The following is a 22,769-nucleotide window of genomic DNA, read 5'->3' on the forward strand; positions in this document are numbered from 1 at the left end:
ATTAAAATCAATGGGAGTAAGCTCGTTATGATGATTTTGTATGTTGATGAAATTCTGTTGGCTAGCAGTGATACCAGGATGTTGAACAATATCAAGAAATTCTTATTTTAAATATTTGAAATGAAAGATCTTGGTGAATCTTCTTATGTCATCGGCATTGAGATTTGTCATGACAAATCACTTTTACTGTTCAGCCTGTCACAGAGGGCCTATATTACTAAGGTACTCGAAAGATATGACATACAAAATTATGCTTTCAGACAGTCGCCCATTGTAAAGGGCGACAGATTTGGCATATTTCAATGTCCAAAGAATGATTTAGAAAAAAATCAAATGAAAGAATTTTCATACGCATCAGTAGTAGGAAGTATCATGTATGCTCAAGTCTGTATGCGACCCGACATTGCCTTTATTATTGGAATGTTGGGAAGATACATATCTAATCCATGAATGCAACATTGGATAGCTGCAAAGAAAGTATTATGGTATCTACAGAGAACGAAGGACTTTAGACTCATATACAGAAGATCTGATCAATTAGAATTAATTGGATACTCAGATGCAGATTTTGCTAGCTGCGTTGACACTAAGAAGTCCACCTTAGGATATATCTTCATAATAGTTAGAGGAGGTGTGTCTTGAAAAAGCATGAAACAGTCTACCACAGCCTCGTCCACCATGGAAGCTAAATTTATTGCCTGCCACGAGGCATCTAATCAGGCACTATGGTTATAGAGTTTCTTCTCAGGTTTGTAGGTACTGGAGCATATCCCGAAACCATTGAGAATATTTTGCAATAATTCAGTTATTATTTCCTTCTCTAACAACAATAAGCATTCATCAAGGTCGAGACATATCGACATCAAATATCTTGTTGTAAAGAAAAGAGTTCAGAATCATCAAGTGTCGTTGGAATTTATCGGCACTAAGCAAATGATTACAGAGCTGCTTACTAAATGGCCCGATCACGCCATTTCAAGAGCATGTGACATCCATGGGAGTCATTGATCCCATAGATATTTTCAGATAGTGGGAGTTGAGCGTACTTTGATTTTCACAGACATTTAGAGATCTCATTTTATACAGTTTTGTTGATTTTGATATAAAGATTTATTTCTGCTTATATATATATATATGCGCAAATTTTAAGTAAGTAGAACTTCAATCATGTCTCGTTGGAGACATGTAAAAGCTTCAGGACCTCTTAAGGATAGGCACATATTATCACATTAAATGTGTAATCCTTGTACCACATTTCCTAGTTCTTGATCTATGTCATTAAGATTAAAAGTACTCATGATCGCGCTTAGCCTCATTTCGCTTAAATTAAATGTTGTGACGACTACCAGGGTTCGATACTATCAGTCTTGATGGACCAGATTGAATAACACTACACATATTGTCCAACAATTTCATTGGCTAACCATTTGGATGTTTTTCTTAAATCAAAACTTATTTTTTTCAAAAGTATTTCTACATGATTAATCATTGACGTTGTTCAACATGTCCTAAGTGGGAGAATGTAAGAACTCTATAAGGTCGGCCTTATTGATCAACGATCTAGATTGATCTAAATGTTGGACTGTGTGATTATCTAAACTAGTGGACCCACTTCTATATGATTTACGTAGATACTCTGCGTTAGGGGTAGAGTGTTATAGCCTTACGCACGCAGGGCTGTTTGAGTTAAACTTGGATACAGTAATGTGGAGCACTGGGAGAGAGAGTTATGATGGGATTCAATCTCTCACCTCCACAAATTCTATATAAGAGAGAGCTGGGTCCCCAATCCTACACAACGACAGAACCCTAAGTCTCATCTATTATTATGTATATTGGTGTGAAGGAGAGGACGATTATAGCAGAGGTTTTCTGGTATTTTAATCCGGTATCTATGGCGTCTCAGTTAGGTAAGCCATCTGAACCTTTGATCTCACTGTCCTATGCACAGTTCATTCTCAGATATTTCCGCATCCAGATAATATAACATGTCTTCTATCTCTCTCACGTACCATCTTGCTACATGTGATAGGAGTGGTAGCAAAAGAAGCACACTCCTTGATAAGAGTGGCAATGATCCTATAAGATCAACTAGCCAGGGAAAAATCTAGTACTGTCCTCTCGTTGGTATGCTACAAAAAAACATTTATTCACACCATTTATGGTCCATTGATTTTAGTGGTGTAACTTCCCTAAGTTTGCTTGTCCAGATGTTCTATACAAAATAGAATAATCTACTTTAGCGTCAATGGCTCAGTCCTGGTGGGGCCAGGCCATTTATCACTTGGAAGAAGCTTAACCATTTACTAGGTACCGTACAACAAGTAAACAATTACAAAGCAAATCCAGCAAGGGTTCACATTCAACCCAAAACACTAGATTCTATATCTAGGATTTTGTAGCCTCGTGTATTGTTGGTGCATGCATCAATCACTTTCATAGTTATAATGTCAACGACTGTGTTCACCAACTAGTGGGCCAGCTTACAAACTGAAAATCAAAATTGCACTGTGCGAACTGTAGCCTGGATATTGTATACTTCCCAGTGTGAAGAGAGAACTTAACTAAGTACAAAAATAGCCATAGGTGGATGAAGGGAAGTGCTATATATTATGAACCTTGAGGCTGCGTTTGGATGCACAAGTGAGTTAAATTGCAAATGGACACTTGAGGCTATGAAAAAATTACTACGACCACATCTCTATGTAATGATAATGAGAAAGAGCACTTAAATTCCAATTGCCTTCATTTAAATTCCAATATGAAAATAACATCATTGCGAATGGGTGCCTACTCCCTCAATGTCAATACTACCAACGGAAATTTATGATTTGGCCATTCCACTACATTAGACATGTAATTCCAATTCCATTCAATTATGCAACCAAACGCACCCTCATTAATTGCTAGATATTGTCTATTTACACAGATAGTGACCCATTACGCAATTTATGATGGCGCCAAGATAGGTGGCTCTCCTTGATGTGTCCAAAATTTCAAATAATTTAGCGAGACATTGACATGGGGAGTTTATTTACTTAGCTAGCCCACACGCAGGTGGAGCTATGCCCATCCCCATGTAAGTGGCATCCGAGTACTATAAGACCGGAGCCTTCCACAGTTAGGCCACACCAAGATTTTCTGGCCCGATGTTCAAGCTGTCTCACTTCTCAGGTTGGCCGTATACTACGAAACACATGGATGGTTCGAAAATTTATTTAAGATGTCCACTAATTTTGTACATTGTGATCACCCACATAAGGAGTGAGACGGCCTGATTTTGAATGGGTGATCGAGTGAGTGTGGATGGGCTGGCCTACACCCACATGTGGTAAGGTAATGTAGAGCGGGTCATGGATAGTTCATGGCCAAGACGGATCAGAAAAGGCCCGGTCGATGACAGAAGTGATTTGGACCGTCGGACCTTAGACCGGGCGTATCTCACAATCCGGAATGAGTTATCGGGCGTAAAATATATGATTTTCGGGTAGAACGAGCTACTTTAGCCACCCAACCCGCTATGCTGGGTTACGCCAGCCAGATTTGCAAAATACTCCCGGATCGACGGTCATTTCCCTATTTTAATTTCGTTTTTACTATAAATAGTAAGTTTTAGTTTGATTATAACTCCTCATCCATCGGGCTTTAGGAGTTGCACCCAACATGAAAAGAGCTTAGGAAATTAGGAGAACAGTGATGAAGCCAAATAGGACACTCACTATTTTTGGCCAAAAACCTTGCACACTAGTAAACATCATGACCGTCTATAAATAGTAAGTTTTCTATTTATAGTAAGTTGTGAATTTTGCATGTTTTAGTTATAGCTTGCTTCTGATTTCTCTCCCATTGCATGCTATCCCTATTTAAAGGGTTGTGAACTCATTTATTTCATTCAGTAATCAATTTCAAATTTTATAGAATTTATTTTCTATTTTGCTTGCTTTCTTTCTCGTGGATTCGAGAAGCCTCCGTGAGGAGTCCAGAGAAATTTCGTGGATTCGGAATAGTTATCCTCTTGAGGAAGACGGTGCTCAACCTCATCACGTTCATCCTTGCATCAATTGGTATCAAAGCGGGGATTCCCCTCGGGCCAATGACAAACAACGAAGGTATGAGTCAAAATCTTATGGACGGTGATTCAGGGATCATTATCTTACGAGAAGAATGGAAGCTTTTCACCGGGAGAGTCAGTTGACCATGCAAGGTCTGTAGGTAACCCTCGACCATCTTGTCGATGAGCTACTTCCACCCCAAGCCCTAGGCGATGCCTCACCGCCTATGGTTTGAATGACACAACCTCGATTTTTGTAAAGCACTACCAGTGGCAAATCGTAGGGCTACACCAGATGATTCAAGTTCTAGTAACGATGACCTTAATGAAGGCTTTGCTCGATAACCAATCCATGGAGGCGATCATCTAGATCGTGTTGAAAGAGACTATCGAGGTAAGACTGAACTTCCTAGTCTTAATGGTTTATTACGCATAGAAGATTTCCTTGATTGGCTAGATGAGGTAAAGAGATATTTTGATTACATGGATGTGCCAGATCATAAAAAGGTAAATTTGGTAGTGTTTAAATTAAAATTTGGTAGTTCTACATGGTAGGAGTAATTACAACTCCCCCGTGTCCGTCAGAATAAGGCGCCCATCTCATCCTGGTCGCTGATAAGACGTCTTCTTCGATCACGATTCCTCCCCAGTGATTATGAGCAGATATTATTCTAACAATATCAGAATTGCCAACAAGAAAATCGAACCGTCACAAATTACACTAAAGAATTCTAGCGGTTAGCAACACGAAATGATCTGTTAGAATCTGAGTCACAGAAGGTGGCATGATTTATAGGAGGGTTACGATCAACAATTCAGGATCGAGTTCAGATACACCCAATTGGGACCATGGATGAAGCGGTTCAGTTGACAGGTAAGGTAAAAATGTAGTTTGCAAGAGTCTCGAATCGTCCTTATCCTTCAACTCAACCTCCTATAACGAGTCCCGGGCAGGATCCAGTGCTGACATGAGGAAAAGAACCAGTAGGAGAATGTCCTCAACCACTTGTGACCGCAAACCGTGATACAAGAAGCAGCTCATCTAGGCCTTAACATTTAACACCCACAACAGCGAGCCCGAGTAGGTGTCACGCCCCAAACCAGGAGATCAGACTCACAGGAATCCTGGTCGCCTAATCCGGTGCCGACAGCCTCCGTAGTACCCCCATTCTCGGCTTCTAGCGCTCATACGCCAGATTCCGATCCTGGGATCCTACAAGGAGGAATTTTTTTTTACACATTTAACTTATAACAAGCATAACCACAAGTTTACCCAAATCACAAAGGCAACATCATCATCACATATCCACTAATATAATACATCTGAATATAGTGCTGAAAAGGAAATACATAAATCAAAAATCAAAGCTCCAAAGGTCCGTTGCACGCTCCAAGTTCAACGCTGCTGCAACCTAACGCCACTTGCACTCATTTATCGTGCATAAGCTTATAAAAAGCTTAGTGAGTGGTGAAAGTGTGTGCACGAGGTAAGTGCTAAGTATTCAACGCAATGTCATAATCATATAATGTCGAAATAGGCGCACGGTCATGAATCATACGTTACCAGAGTAAGTAAAAATATTGACAGGTCCATGAGTCAAACAATATTAGAATACACAATACAGATCAACTATACAAATGAGGAACCATATCAGAATAAGCGATACAAATCAACTATACAAATGACAAACCATATTAGAATACATGATACAGATCAACCATACAAATGAGGAACAATATCAGAATACGCGATACAGATCAGCTATACAAATGATGAGTCATAAAGAGTCGAATATCAGATGCCGTATCTAAACCATATAAATGCAGAAACATAGGTAACCCAAAATGCCATATGCCGCGAATGTAATGCAATATGCGGTGCGAATGGAATGACCATGCTAGAGTGTGAAGTCGGGATGATAGTACGTAGTATCACAGGTTATGGGGTCCATCACAAAGAACTTCTATCCAAACTAGTCTCATACCTAATTTGGATAGTCAGACTTAATGTGATAAACTCTTGATCTTAGATTAGTTGTGTGCCCCGAAATCTTGGCCATTGCGAAGGTAGACGTAACAAATAGTTGCGCACCACCAGCCCTAGTGGATAGTGCAAGAATGAATGAATGAGTATGCAACTCCTGATCAATAAGTCTACATATCAGTACTGTTCATCTCTGGGATCATCATCGGGGTTTAGTACACTCCAAATGGCACTGTCGCTCTCCCAGCCGCACAGTCTAAGTGAGCATAAGAAACCTCATTATTTGCCTGGCCAATAGTCTGCCAATACTTATTCGGCATGTCGATAGCGGACCCATTCACGAGCTGGTCAAACTCAGCCTAGCAATGCCGCCTACGCTCTGGTGGGTAAGGCCACACCCCTCCCAACCGACCACGACATAGTGGGAGACGCGACTTCCTGGTATTCGGCACTCGGGCACTCATGTATCTACTTGGTCTCGACGTTGGGATGTCCTCTGGTACCATGAGGGTTTAAGAATTTTCACCCAGGGCCATCTATGGCAGCCCGATGCTAGAACAAATTTTTGGTGCCCTGTCTGGCCATCCACGATATACCTGTGGAGGCTATAGCCCTGATGTCGCTAGGGCGTATAGTAATCATGATGCAAGATACATGAGTCATACAATCCAGTCATGCACCAATCCTACGCATACCGTGCGCTCATGCGAGATAACCTCTGCCTATTAGGGAGTCTCATAACAACATGCTCTATGACATATGTAAGGATCAACCACATCTCATAACAAACATGCAGATGATGTGTATGGGCATGTATCATGATGCTATGCTGTCACATACTCATAATCGGTATCAACGATCGGCCATGACAATGTGGACATTTAACCAACATTGCCCCCAAGGAATGGCCCACATAGAGCCAAACCAAACATATAATGGACCCATGGCCTCACACAAGAGCTTAACACATCATGATGGGCCTTTCACATGGGCTTAACATTCATTACAATGAGCTACATCGCCTGGCCCTCAAATGCATCATAATGGGCCTCATCACAGAGGCCTCACATACATCACATTGGGCCTTAAACACGGGCTGAATACACATCACAACGGACCTCAAATACGGGCCGCATATACATCACATTGAGCCTCAAACACGGGCCGAATATACATCACAATGGGCCTTAAATATGGGCCGCACATACATCACATTGGGCCTCAAACACGGGCCAAATACACATCACAATGGGCCTCAAATATGGGTCGCATATACATCACATTGGGTCTCAAACACGGGCTGAATACACATCACAATGGGCCTCAAATACGGACCGCATATACATCACATTGGGCCTCGTCAATTGACCTTAATATCCAGCCTTGACAATCGGGATCAGCTCGATAATCGGCCTCGACAATCAGAATCGGCCTATACAATCGGCCTCGACAAATCGAAATCGTCCTTGACAAATGGCCATGACAATCAAGATTGATCGATAATCAGAATCGGCAAATCGGTCACGTCAATCAGAATCGGCAATCGGTCACGATAATTGAAATTGATCGATAATCAGAATCGGCAAATCGGTCACATCAATCGAAATTGGCAATCGATCACAACAATCAGAATCGATTGATAGTCAGAATTGGTAAATCGGAATTAGCAATTAGTCATGACAATCAAAATCGATCAATAATCAGAATCAGCAAATCGGTCATGTCAATCGAAATTGGCAATCGGTCACGACAATCGGAATCGATTGATAATCGGAATTAGCAAATTGGTCATGTCAATCAGAATCAGCAATCAGTCATGGTAATCGAAATCGGAATCAATAATGGCGTCGATGAGAATGGGCCGAACAAGGCCTAAGGGAAGGTCACAATGTGGACATTAAACCATCATTGCCTATCAATGTGGCCATTTAACCAACATCGCTCCCAAGGAGTAGCCCACATAAGGGATTCAAATACAATGAATCAGCCACACATATCACGTTGGGCCCCTTTATGGGCCTCTCATATATTGCGTTGGGCGTTGTGCAATGGCCTTAAACGAATCACAATGGGCCACGCCCATGGGCCTCGAATATATCATAATGGGTTTCGCCCATGGGACTCGAATACATCACAATGGGCCTCGCCCATGGGCCTCAACATACATCAAGTGGGCCTCATCGATGGGCCATAAATACATCACATTGGGCCTCAATAAAAGGCCACAAACACATAACAGGTGGGATCATTTACCATAATTGGGCCTCATATAAGGGCCTCGTATACATTACAATGGGCCACATCTCATGGGCCTCATATGTATCACAATCAGCCACATATATCTCTATGGGCCCCATCACAGTGACCTTACATACATCTCAATGGGCTTCATGTGTACAATAAGTGGGCCTCTCAAGGCAACGAGGCCTACGGCCCAAAAATAAATGAACAGTGAGTGTAACACACATACATCATGGTCGGCATCACAGGGCAGCCCTTCAATGGGCGCTCAATCACCATTATCACCTAGTGTGGTCCACTTGGGATTTGGGCTTGCCTCTCAATAGGCCCACGGCCCTTACATTACTTGGGAAAGTGGATGGGTAGCGTGGAAATACAACACATACACTTGCTGCTACAGGCCCTGATTGGTCATCCAAACAGATGGACGATCTGGATAAAATACGTGCACATGGTGGGCCTACTGAAATGAAACACAACATGGTGGGCCTGCGGGAATGAAACACAACATGATGGGCCTGCTGGAAATATACATTATGGTGGGCCTGTTAAACGTCCAGCCCGTAGATGGCCCGAATGAAATAGACACATCAGTGGGCCCCACGTACACGTGGTGGATCACACTTGAAACTTAGATCTATCTTATTCTCAATGCCATAAAACTGTCTCTACAATGGCTGGATGGTATAGATTCAACGCATGTGTAAGGTGGCCCCACCCCCACAAGTGCAACACATGTGGGGTGGGCCCCACATGCTGAAAAAAAGGGGTGGACAGTGTGGATTAAACCCACACATCGCGTAAGGGTGGGCCACGTGGATGGGATCCAGGGACAGCGTGTATATAACACATACATGAAAGGTGGGTCCCACCTAATCTGGATGAACGACATGCATCTGGTGGGGTTTCCACGTGAGTGTGGCCCACCAGAATTTCATGATCAAGCTAATATTTCTGTTCCCCATCATCCAGTGTCCAGGGGGGTTTGGATGTCCATTTAACAGACGGTCTAGATTGTCACAGCACCCCGATCAAACCGTAGCTGCTGCTACCCAAACAAATGGATGGAGTGGATTTCCACATACATCACGGTGACCCACAGAGTACTGCTACACGTACAGCAGCTGCTTGCAGCGGCTACTGGCCCACCATCAAACAAATGGATGACGTAGATGGTGGGACCCACAACCACTTGCTAACGTCAGTGGGACCCACAGAGCTTCGTGGCGTCAATACCCATTACAACAGCATTGTACATGCACGTTGAGATGGGTCCACATGGTGGATAGTGCAGATAAAATACCTACAACAAGGTGGCCCACATCTGGCGGACGGTGTGGATGCCCCAAACTCGGAAACCGGCTCACAAAATTTTCGATCGCCGAATCCGATGCCGACAGCCTCCGTAGAACCCCATTCTCGGCTCCCGGTACCCATTCACCAGGTTTCGATCCTGGGATACTACAAGGAGGATTTATAATCATCAGTCTGATTCATAATAAGCATAACCCACGAACAATAACCTCAAGAACACCATCACAAAATCCACTAATATAATCATTTGAGTACAATGCTGTAAGGGAAATACATAAATCGAAAATCAAGCTCCAAAAGATCGCTGCATGCTCCAAGCTCAACACTGCTGCAACCTAACATCACCTGCACGCATCTATCGTGCATAAGCTTATAGAAAGCTTAGAGGGTGGTGTAAGTGTATATACAAGGTAAGTGTCAAGTATTCAACATAATGACATCATCATATAAGACCAGAAATACCGGTAATCCATAAATCATACAATATCGGAATAAGCAGAAATATTGATAAGATCATGAATTATCAGAGTAAGCAAGAATATTGACAAGATCATACGATAACAGAGTAAGCTAAAATACGGACAAGTCCATGAGTCACTCAATGTCAGAATACGCAATATAGAACAATTATGCAAATGAGGAATCAAAGATAACCAAATATCAGATGCAGAGGATGCAATACAATATAAATTCCTGATGAGTAACACAAATAGCGTCAGCCATACCTAGACCATATAAATGCAGAGACACAATAGCCCAAAATGTCGTATGCTGCGAATGTTATACAATATGCGGTGCGAATGGAATGACCATACTGGAGTGTGAAGTCGGGAAGATAGTACGTAGTATCGCAGGCTATGGAGTCCATCACAAGGGACTTCTATCCAAACCAGTCCCATACCTAAATTTGGATAGTTAGACTCAATGTGTTAAACTCCTGATCTCAGGTTAGTCGCGCGCCCCAACCGAAATCCTGGCCATTGCGAAGGCACACGTAACAAATAGTTAGCACCATCAACCCGAGTGGATAGTGAATAAATGAATGTATGAATGAGTATGTAACTCCTGCTCACTAAATCCACATATCAATACAGTTCATCTCTGGGATCATCACCGGGGTTTAGTACACTCCAAATGGCACTGTCTCTCTCCTAGCAGCACAGTCCAAGTGAGCGTAAGAAACCTCACTATCCGCCTGGCCAATAGTCTGCCAATATCTATCCGGCACGTCGATAGCGGAGCCATTCACGAGCTGGTCAAACTCAGCCTAGTATTGCCCCCTACCCTCGGGCGGGTAAGGCCACACCCCCTCCCAACCGACCACGACACAGTGGGAGACGCGGCCTCCTGGTATTCGGCACTCGGGCGCTCATGTATCCACTCGGTCTCGACGTTGGGGCGTCTCCTGGCCACGGAGGTTTAGGGATTTTCACCCAGGGACATCTATGGCGCCCGTATGCTAGAACCAAACATTTCCGGTGTCCCATTTGGCCATCCACGATATGCCTGTGGAGGCTACGACCCTGATGTCGCTAGGGCGTACAGTAATCATAATGCGAGATGCATGAGTCATACAATCCAGTCATGCATCAATCTTGCGCATGTCATGCGCTCATGTAAGATCACATCCGCCTATCAGGGAGTCTCATAACAACATGCTCAATGACATATGCAATGATCAACCATATCTCATAACAAACATGCAGATGATGCATATGGGCATGTATCATGATGCTATGCTGTCACATACTCATAATCGGTATCAACAACCGGCATCGACAATCGACCTCAACGATGTGGACGTTTAACCAACATTACCCTCAAGGAATGACCCACATAGGGCCAAACATATAATGGGCCCACGGCCTCACACAAAGGCCTGATATACAACACAATGGGTCTTACTCAAGGGACACATATACACAACAGGCAGGCCCTGCTCATGGGCCTAACATACATCACAATGGGCTCTTTCGCCTGGCCCCCAAATGCATCACAATGGGCCTCATCACCTAAGCCTCAATATACATCACATTGGGCCTTAAATATGGGCTGGATACACATCACAATGGACCTTAAACACGGGCCGGATACACATCACAATGGGCCTTAAACACGGTCGGATACACATCACATTGGCCTCGATAATCGGAATCGGCAATCAGCCATGACAATCGGGATCGGCAATCGGTTACAATAATCGGAATTGATCGATAATCAGAATTGACAAATCGGTCACATCAATCGGAATCGATCGATAATCAGAATCGGCAAATCGGTCACGTCAATCGGGATCGATCGATAATCAGAATCGACAAATCGGTCACGATAATCGAAATTGATCGATAATCAGAATCGGCAAATCGGTCACGACAATCGGGATCGATCGATAATCAGAGTCGGTAAATCGATCACGACAATTGGATCGATCGATAATCAGAATCGGCAAATTGGTCACGACAATCTGATTGATCAATAATCGAAATCAAAAATCAGTCACGACAAGCGGATCGATCGATAATCGAGTCGACAAATCGGTCCGTAATCGGGATCGATCAATAATCGATCGGAAACTCGGTCACGACAATCGGATCGATCAATAATCGAGTCGGCAAATCGGTCACGACAATCGGATCGATCAATAATCGAAATCGACAATCAGAATCCGTAATCGGGATCGATCAATAATCAGAGTCGGCAAATCGGTCACGACAATCGGATCAATCGATAATCAAAATCGGCAAATCGGTCACGACAATCGGATCGATCGATAATCAGAATCGACAAATCAGAATCGGTAATCGGGATCGATCAATAATCAGAGTCGGCAAATCGGTCACGACAATCGGATCGATCAATAATCAGAGTTGGCAAATCGGTCACGACAATCGGATCGATCGATAATCAGAGTCGACAAATCAGAATCGGTAATCGGGATCGATCAATAATCAGAGTCGGCAAATCGGTCACGATAATCAGATCGATCAATAATCAGAATCGGCAAATCGGTCACGACAAGCGGATCGATCGATAATCAGAGTCGACAAATCAGAGTCGGTAATCGGGATCGATCAATAATCAGAGTCGGCAAATCAGTCACGACAATCGGATCGGCATGAATGGGCTTAATAAGGCCTAAGGGAAGGTCACAATGAGGACATCCAACCATCATTGCCCATCAATGTGGACATTTAACCAACATTGCTCCCAAGGAGTGGCCCTCGTAGAGCCAGACATATAGTGGGCCCACAAGGGCCTCATGTACATCACCATGGGCCTAACTCAAGGGCTGAATACACATCACGAAGGGCCTCACTCATGGGCCACATATATGTCACATTGGGCCTCGCCCATAGGCCTCGAATACATCAGGTGGGCCGAATCAATGGGCCGAGTCGAATGGGCTGGAAATACATCTCAATGGGCCTCATCATATGGGCCATAAACACATCACATCATGCCTTGCCCATGGGCCTCGAACACATCACAACGGGCCACAACCCATGGGCTTCAATTACACAATAGGTGGGCCCTACACATGGGCCTCATATACATCAAGTGGGCTGCACCAATGGGCCGCACTAATGGGCCGAATCCAATGCATTTTAGGAGATCCAACCTATTTATAAGTTAGCATAGAGATAGGTGAAGTGAGAATCAAATATCAGCTTGGGCGGGAACCACTATGGCTCCCAAGAAGCTTTAAACAGTGGATGCTACTGCACCCCATTATTATTGTAAATGGTGGGGTTCACTTGATCTTTAAATCTCACTCATTTACGCCCTGCCATAAAATGATCTCACAAATGGTTGGATTGTTTGGATACAACACATGTATTATGGTGGGTCCCATAGATAAACGGCATGGATAGAATAGGTGGGACTCTGGAACTGGTCGCCGTGTACAGCAGCTAGCAGTGGGGTACATTTGCTGCTGTGCATAGCAGCAAAATAGTTGCCGTGTACAAGCATTCAGCTGCTGCTGGCCCACCCTTAAATATATACAAGGTATGTATTTTAATATATATGTATCTCTGCTGCTAGTGCAGCTTTACACATTAAGGAGAGGGCAGAGGTGGGTCCCACGCAGGGCCCACCCTCATATATATTTGTAATATATATACCTAATATTATAATATAATATAATATAATATGTGTTATATTATATTATATGTTAATGTAATACAATATAATATATTAATATATTATATTATACACACAACGTCCAGGCCCTGGACGGCCTGGACATACACATATATCAATTTATCATGGTGTCCCCACACGTGGGGTGGGTCCCACCGTCCATGGACAGTGGACGGCTCGGATATACACGGTGGTGTGGCCCACCAAACTAGATGGACGTCGCGCATGGGTCCCATGTACTCCACCGTCACACACACCTTCCTGGACGCGGATTTCCTGCGAAAGCCTTTCGCAGGAACGAGGTATCCTTCACTCTGTCTACCACCTGAGCCATGGGACGTGGGTCCCACGTTGAAACGAGGTGTCTTTCACTCAGTTTACCAGCTGGGCTATGGATTTGGGTGTGGAAAATGGGCCCCACAAGGATGTGGCCCCACTGTCCAGGGCAGTGGACGGTTTGGATAAAACACATGCATCATGGTGTGGCCCACCAAAGTAGACGGATGGAGGGAGTGGATGGGTCCCATGACCAGTCGACACTCACACCAGTACTCTCCTGTCAGTACACACTCCAAGTTAGCCACCACCACAGGGATCAATACCAAGACCTCCAGTGTTGCAACGAGGCATCCTTCACTCGGCCTGCCACCTGTGCTGTGGAGCTGGGTGGGCCCTCATCAGATCACACTTTACTGGCAGCCATCCCCACTGTTAGCCACCTCAACGTGGGCCTCCCCTATGGACGGTTGGGATGGCATATAAACATCATGGTATGTCCCACATAGATGGAGTCCACTGGTAGATGACATAGATGAAATACACACATCATAGGTGGCCAAGATCATAGAAAGAGAGAGGGAGAGGGAGAGAGACATCGGCAATATCGGAGGGGCCCCGCCACTATAGGCCCCTCTTAAACATAAGCATACATCAAGGTGGGTCCCACATATATGGACCCTTAAATCAAACAAATGAATGAAATACAAAAATCCAAAATCACCCACCGATCGGTCTTCTTCTTTAGCTCCTTGAACTCCTTAGCTCATTCTTTAAGGGTGGATGATGAAATTTGAAAGGTGGAGATGGGAGATGAGAGGGGTAGAAGGTGGGCCATACATAACTCTTTAATCTCTTTGGAAGCCATGGACGTTGGCTCTCTTGGGAGTTGCTTGAATGGGGTGAAGAGAGAAATGAAAGAGTGATGAAAGTTGTAAGGATGGATGACATGGAGTGTATGGGTGAGGGATGGGGCTAATTGACTTTTTGGGCATGAGATGAGATAGGGTATGGGTAGCATTGCTTTGTTGGCATGAAAGGTATGGGAGAGGTAATGTCTTGGTTGACTTGGTGGAAAGAGAGAGTATGGGTAGAGATTCCATTCTCTCAACCAGGAATCTTTCTGGAAACGGCGCATACAATTCCCGCGGTGTTTCCTCGATCTATTCTCAGGCCCACAACTCCTGGCCTGGGTATCGCACCGGCACGTGAGACGTGGCATCGGAATCGCGACGACGGTGCGGTCGTTAAGGTGCAAGTCTCGAGTTGAGCTAACTCTGGAATACGAGATACGACTCAAGGATGCGCACAAATGCTATTTACAAGTCGCGAGTCGCCGAAATTCGACCAGAGGACCGCGAAAGCTTACGGAATGGTACGGTATAAGATACGTGCCTCACACATGTAATAAAAAGTTGCGCACCACCAGCCCGAGTGGATAGTGAATGAGGATACAATAGATACATCAGGGTTGGGCCCCATAGCACGTGGCCCACCAGCTGGACAGTTGTACAGATCTTGTTGCGTCTCACACGGATGGGGTCCACCGAGTTGCTGGCACCCTACAGCAGCTACCCGCTGCTCGTCCGTCAGGTGGACAAGGTGGATTTAAAACTCGTGTGTCATGGTGGTCCACAACACCATCCATCCATATCTAGCATAAATGGACGGTTTAGATGTAATACATATACACCAAGTGGGGTCATGGCTGCTAGGCAGCGTGGATAGTACACATACATCACAGCAAGGTTCCCACTGCTGGATGGTGTGGACACCACACGCACATCCAGGTGCATCTATCACCACATCAAGGTGGGTCTAGCATCGTCTGGATGGCCCAAAAAATACATACATCGGCCATCATACAATAAAGAGAGAGAGAGACGGAGATCGGAGTAGCGGAGGGACCCCGCCACTATGGGTCCCTCTTGGTACAAATCATACATCAAGATGGGTCCCATCATAAGTGGGCTTTCAAATCACAAAATCAACAAATGAAAGCACCCACCTTTGATCTCCTCCTTCTGCCTATGCGGTCTAGAGCTCTAAGGGGATAATTTCAACAGTTGAGATGATGATCCAAGGGTTGGATTGGGCGGCAAGGAGTGGGCCATACCAAGCTTCTCTCATGGAGCTTGGACGATGGACCTTCATGGGGTTGCTTCGGAGAATGAGAGAGAGAGATGAGAGAGAGGTGTAAGAGAGAGAGAGAGATGGGTGTGATGGGTGAAAAGGTGAGTAATGGGTATACTTTTTGTAAGAGAGTGTTGACTTTAGGAGTTGCTTGGAGATGGGGTGATGTGTACTTGACATGCGGTATGATTGATGGGATTGATGGGACATGATTTGAAATCTTTCTTCGCTTTGCAAATGAGCGGTATTTTCTCGAACTGACCGAGGGCCCACTTTTCCTGGCCTGGTTATCGCTTCGACGTGCAAGACACAACATTGGAACCGCGGCGACGGTGCGGTCGCTATGGTACAAGTCTTAGGTTGAGCTGACTCTGGTTTGCAGGACTCAGCTTTGGATCGCACATAAATGACGGATAACGGTCGAAGGTTGCCGAAATTCAATCGAGAGGATTGCAGGAACTTACGGAATGGTATGGAGTAGGATACGGGCCTTACAACTCTCCCCACCAAATAAAAATTTCATCCTCGAAATTTAAACCACAATACAACTAATACAGAGCTCTTAAAGGGAGGGAAATCTTATCAGAAAATATACCAACATAATCGAACACCTGAGAGATGGGGATAACACCCTCGAATCTTTACTTCCTGCTCCCAAGACGCCTCAACAGCACCATAATGACCCCACTGATCCTCGGATCCTGGTCAGAAACAATTGAAACTGAAATACTATGTAGCCTTACAATCTCATCGGTAGAGAGCTATTTCTAAAAGTTCTCAACAATCATGAAGTGAAGGGTAGCTATCGATAGATATGTGATATTATCCTCAGGTATTCCCAAGTTATGCTTTGATACCAACTTCTGTTACGCCCCAAACCTGGAGATCGGACTCACAGGAATCCCGGTCACCAAATCTGGTGCCAACAGCCTCCATAGTACCCCATTCTCGGCTTCCAACGCTCATACACCAGATTCCGATCCTGGGATCCTACCAAGAGGAATTTTTTTTTGTACATTTAACTCGTAATAAGCATAACCACAAGTTTACCCAAATCACAAAGGCAACATCATCATCACATATCCACTAATATAATACATCTGAATATAGTGCTGAAAGGGAAATACATAAATCGAAAGTCAACGCTCCAGAGGTCCGCTGCACGCTCCAAGTTCAACGCTGCTACAACCTAACGCCACCTGCACGCATCTATCGTGCATAAGCTTATAAAAAGCTTAGTGGGTAGTGAAAGTGTGTGCACAAGGTAAGTGCCAAGTATTCAACGCAATGTCATAATCATACAATGTCGAAATAGGCACAAGGTTAGGAATCATACATTATCAGAGTAAGCAAAACTACTGACAGGTCCAAGAGTCAAACAATATCAGAATACGCAATACAGATCAACTATACAAATGATGAACCATATCAGAATACACGATACAGATCAACTATACAAATGAGGAACAATATCAGAATACGCGATACAGATCAACTATACAAATGAGGAGTCATAAAGAGTCGAACATCAGATGCCGTATCAACCATATAAATGCAAAAACATAGGTAACCCAAAATGCCATATGCCACGAATGTAATGCAATATGCGGTGCGAATGGAATGACCATGCTGGAGTGTGAAGTCAGGATGATAGTACGTAGTATCACAGGCTATGAGGTCCATCACAAGGAACTTTTATCCAAACTAGTCCCATACCTAATTTGGATAGTCAGACTCAATGTGGTAAACTCCTGATCTCAGGTTAGTCGGGCACCCCAACCAAAATCCTGGCCATTGCGAAGGTACACGTAACAAATAGTTGCGTACCACCAGCCCGAGTGGATAATGAAAGAATGAATGAATGAGTATGCAACTCCTGCTTAATAAGTACATATATTAGTACTGTTCATCTCTGGGATCATCACCGAGGTTTAATACACTCCAAATGGCACTACCGCTCTCCCAACCGCAAAGTCCGAGTGAGCATAAGACACCTCACTAACCGCCTGGCCAATATTCTGCCAATACCTATTCGGCATGTCGATAGTGGACCCATTCACGAGCTGGTCAAACTCAGCCTAGCAATACCCCCTACGCTCGGGCGGGTAAGGCCACACCCCCTCCCAACCGACCACGACACAGTGGGAGACACGGCCTCCTAGTATTCGGCACTCGGGCGCTCATGTATCCACTTCGTCTCGATGTTGGGGCGTCCTCTGGTACCAAGAGGGTTTAGAGATTTTCACTTAGGGCCATCTATGGAGCCCGATGCTAGAACAAATTTTTGAGGCCCCGTTTGGCCATCCACGATATACCTGTGGAGGCTATGGCCCTGATGTCGCTAGGGCATACAGTAATCATAATGCAAGTTGCATGAGTCATACAATCCAGTCATTCACCAATCCTGCGTATACCGTGCGCTCATGTGAGATAACTTCCACCTATCAGGGAGTCTCATAACAACATGCTTTATGACATATGTAATGATCAACCATATCTCATAACAAACATGCAGTTGATGCATATGGGCATGTATCATGATGTTATGCTATCACATATTCATAATCGGTATCAACGATCGCCCTCGATAATGTGGACATTTAACCAACATTGCCCCCAAGGAATGGCCCACATAGAGTCAAACATATAATGGACCCATGGCCTCATACAAGGGCTTAACACATCACGATGGGCCTTTCACATGGGCCTAACATTCATTATAATGAGCTACATTGCCTAGCCCTCAAATGCATCATAATGGGCCTCATCACATAGGCCTCTCACACATCACATTAGGCCTTAAACACGGGCTGAATACACATCACAACAGGCCTCAAATACGGGCCGCATATTCATCACAGTAGGCCAAACACGGGCCGAATACACATCAAATGAGCCTCAAATACATGCCGCATATACATCACATTGAGCCTCAAACACAGGCTGAATACACATCACAATGGGCGTCAAATACAAACTGCATATACATCACATTGGGCCTTGTCAATCGACCTTGATATCCAGCCTCGACAATCGGGATCGGCCTCAATAATCGACCTCGATAATCAGAATCGGCCTCGACAATCAAGATTGATCGATAATCATAATCGGCAAATCGGTCACATCAATCGGAATCGGTAATCGATCACAACAATCAGAATCGATCGATAATCAAAATCGACAAATTGGTCACATCAATTGAAATGGGCAATTGGTCATGACAATTAGAATCGATTGATAGTCAGAATTGACAAATCAGAATTAGCAATTAGTCATGACAATCAGAATCAATCGATAGTTAGAATCGGCAAATCGGTCACGTCAATCGGAATCGGCAATCGGTCAAGACAATCGAAATCGATCGATAGTCAGAATTAGCAAATTAATCACGTCAATCAGAATCGGCAATTGCTCATGATAATCGGAATCGAAATCGATAATCGGCCTCGATGAGAATGGGCTGAACAAGGCCTAAGGGAAGGTCACAATGTGGACATTAAACCATCATTGCCCATCAATGTGTCCATTTAACCAACATTGTTCCCATGGAGTAGCCCACATAAGGGATTCACACACAATGTATCAGCCAGACATACATCACGTTGCGTTGGGCATTGTGCAATGGCCTTAAACGAATCACAATGAGCCACGCCCATGGGCCTCGAATATATCACAATGGGCTTCGCCCATGGGACTCGAATACATCACAATGGGCCTCACCCATGAGCCTCAACATACATCAAGTGGGCCTCATCGATGGGCCATAAATACATGCAGGTGGGGCCATAAAAACATCATATTGGGCCTCGATAAAAGGCCACAAACACATAACAGGTGGGATCACTTACCATAATTGGGCCTCATATAAGAGCCTCGTATACATTACAATGGACCGCTTCTCATGGGCCTCATATGTATCACAATCGGCCACATATATCTCTTTGGGCCCCATCACAGTGACCTTGCATACATCTCAATGGGCTTCATGTGTACAATAAGTGGGCCTCTCAAGGTAACGAGGCCTACGGCCCAAAAGTAAATGGACAGTGCGTGTAGCACACATACATCATGGTGGGCATCACAGGGCAGCCCTTCAATGGGCGCTCAATCACCACTATCCCCTAGTGTGGTCCACTTGGGATTTGGGCTGCCTCTCAACGGGCCCATGACCCTTACATTACCTAGGAAAGTGGATGGGTAGTGTGGAAATATAACACATACACTTACTGCTACAGGCCCTGATTGGTCATCCAAACAGATGGACGATCTGGATAAAATACGTGCACATGGTGGGCCTGCTGAAATGAAACACAACATGGTGGGCCTGCTGGAATGAAACACAACATGGTGGGCCTGCTAAACATCTAGCCTGTAGATGGCCCGAATGAAACAGACACATTAGTGGGCCCCACGTACATGTGGTGGATCACACTTGAAACTTAGATCTATCTTATTCTCAATGCCATAAAACCGTCTCTACAATGGTTGGATGGTATAGATTCAACGCATGCGCAAGGTGGCCCCACGTGCAACACTTGTGGGGTGGGCCCCACATGTTGAAAAAGGGGTGGACAGTGTGGATTAAACCCACACATCACGTAAGGGTGGGCCACGTGGATGGGATCCACGGACAGCGTGTATATAACACATACATGAAAGGTGGGTCCCACCTAATCTGGATGAACGACATGCATCTGGTGGGGTTTCCACGTGAGTGTGGCCCACCAGAATTTCATGATCAAGTTGATATTTTTGTTCCCCATCTTCCAACGTCCAGGGGGTTTGGATGTCCGTTTAACGGACGGTTTGGATTGTCAAAGCACCCTGATCAAACCGCAGCTGCTACTGCCCAAACAAACGGATGGAGTGGATTTCCACATACATCACGGTGACCCATAGAGTGTTGCTGCACATACAGTAGCTGCTTACAGTGGCTGCTAGCCTACGATCAAACAAATGGACAGCATAGATGGTGGGACCCACAACCACTTGCTGACGTCAGTGGGACCCACAGAGCTTGGTGGCGTCAATACCCACAGCAACAGCATCCAACTGCTGAATGTACATGCACGTTGAGATGGGTCCACACGGTGGATGGTGTAGATAAAATACCTGCAACAAGGTGGCCCACGTCTAGTGGACGGTGTGGATTTAAATCCATTAATCACGGTGGATCCCACCATCCCTGATGGACGGTGAGGATATAACAGATACATCAGGGTTGGGCCCCACAGCATGTGGTCCACCAGCTGGACAGCTGTACAGATCTTATTACTACCATCCAGCTGATGGACGGTAGGATGAAACACATCCATCATGTGGCGTCTCACATGGATGGGGTCCACCGAGTTGCTGGCACCCTACAATAGCTACCCGCTACTCGTCCATCAGGTGGACAAGATTGATTTAAAACTCTTACATCATGGTGGTCCACAACACCGTCCGTCCATATCTAGCATAAATGGATGGTGTAGATGTAATACATATACATCAAGTGGGGTCACGGCTACTAGGCAGCGTGGATAGTACACATACATCACAGCAAGGTTCCCACTGCTGGATGGTGTGGACACCACACACACATCAAGGTGCATCTATCACCGTATCAAGGTGGGTCCAGCATCGTCTGGATGGCCCGAAAAATACATACATCAGGTGGGCCATCATACAATAAAGAGAGAGAGAGAGAGAGATGGAGATCGGAGTAGTGGAGGGACCCCGCCACTATGGGTCCCTCTTGGTACAAATCATACATCAAGATGGGTCCCACCATAAGTGGGCCCTCAAATCACAAAATCAACAAATGAAAGCACCCACCTTTGATCTCCTCCTCCTTCCGCTTATGCGGTATAGAGCTCTAAGGGGACAATTTCGACGGTTGAGATGATGATCCAAGGGTTGGATTGGGGGGTAGTGAGTGGGCCATACCAAGCTTCTCTCATGGAGCTTGGACGATGGACCCTCATGGGGTTGCTTGGGAGAATGAGAGAGAGAGATGAGAGAGAGGTGTAAGAGAGAGAGAGAGAGAGAGAGAGATGGGTGTGATGGGTGAAAAGGTGAGTAATAGGTGTACTTTATGTAAGAGAGTGTTGACTTTAGGGGTTACTTGGGGATGGGGTGATGTGTACTTTACATGAGGTGTGATTGATGGAATTGATGGGACATGATTTGAAATCTTTCTTGGGTTTGCAAATGCATGGTGTTTTCTCGAACTGACTGCGGGCCCACATCTCCTGGCTTGGTTATCGCTTCGACGCGCGAGACGCGGCATCGGAACCCCGATAATGACACGATCGCTAGGGTATAAGTCTCAGGTTGAGTGACTCTGGTTTGCAGGACTCAGCTTTGGATCACGTGCAAATGTCAGATAAGGGTCGAAGGTTGCTGAAATTCGATTAGGAGGATCGTGGGAACCTATGGAACGGTACGGAGTAGGATATGGGCCTTATAGTAGGATTTCAAATCCTTACATTCGACCAAGGTCAAATAATTGTTATCGATGTAGCCAACCGAGCCACCTATCAGATACATGTCCTTAACGTTCCACAACACACATGGTTATAAACGAAAGGGGCACTGAAGGTGAGGCCACAGGAGACCCTGGCTTTAATGAACATAAACAAGCCA

Source organism: Magnolia sinica, chromosome 2 (genome assembly GCF_029962835.1).
Source record: "Magnolia sinica isolate HGM2019 chromosome 2, MsV1, whole genome shotgun sequence".
Classification (NCBI taxonomy): domain Eukaryota; kingdom Viridiplantae; phylum Streptophyta; class Magnoliopsida; order Magnoliales; family Magnoliaceae; genus Magnolia; species Magnolia sinica.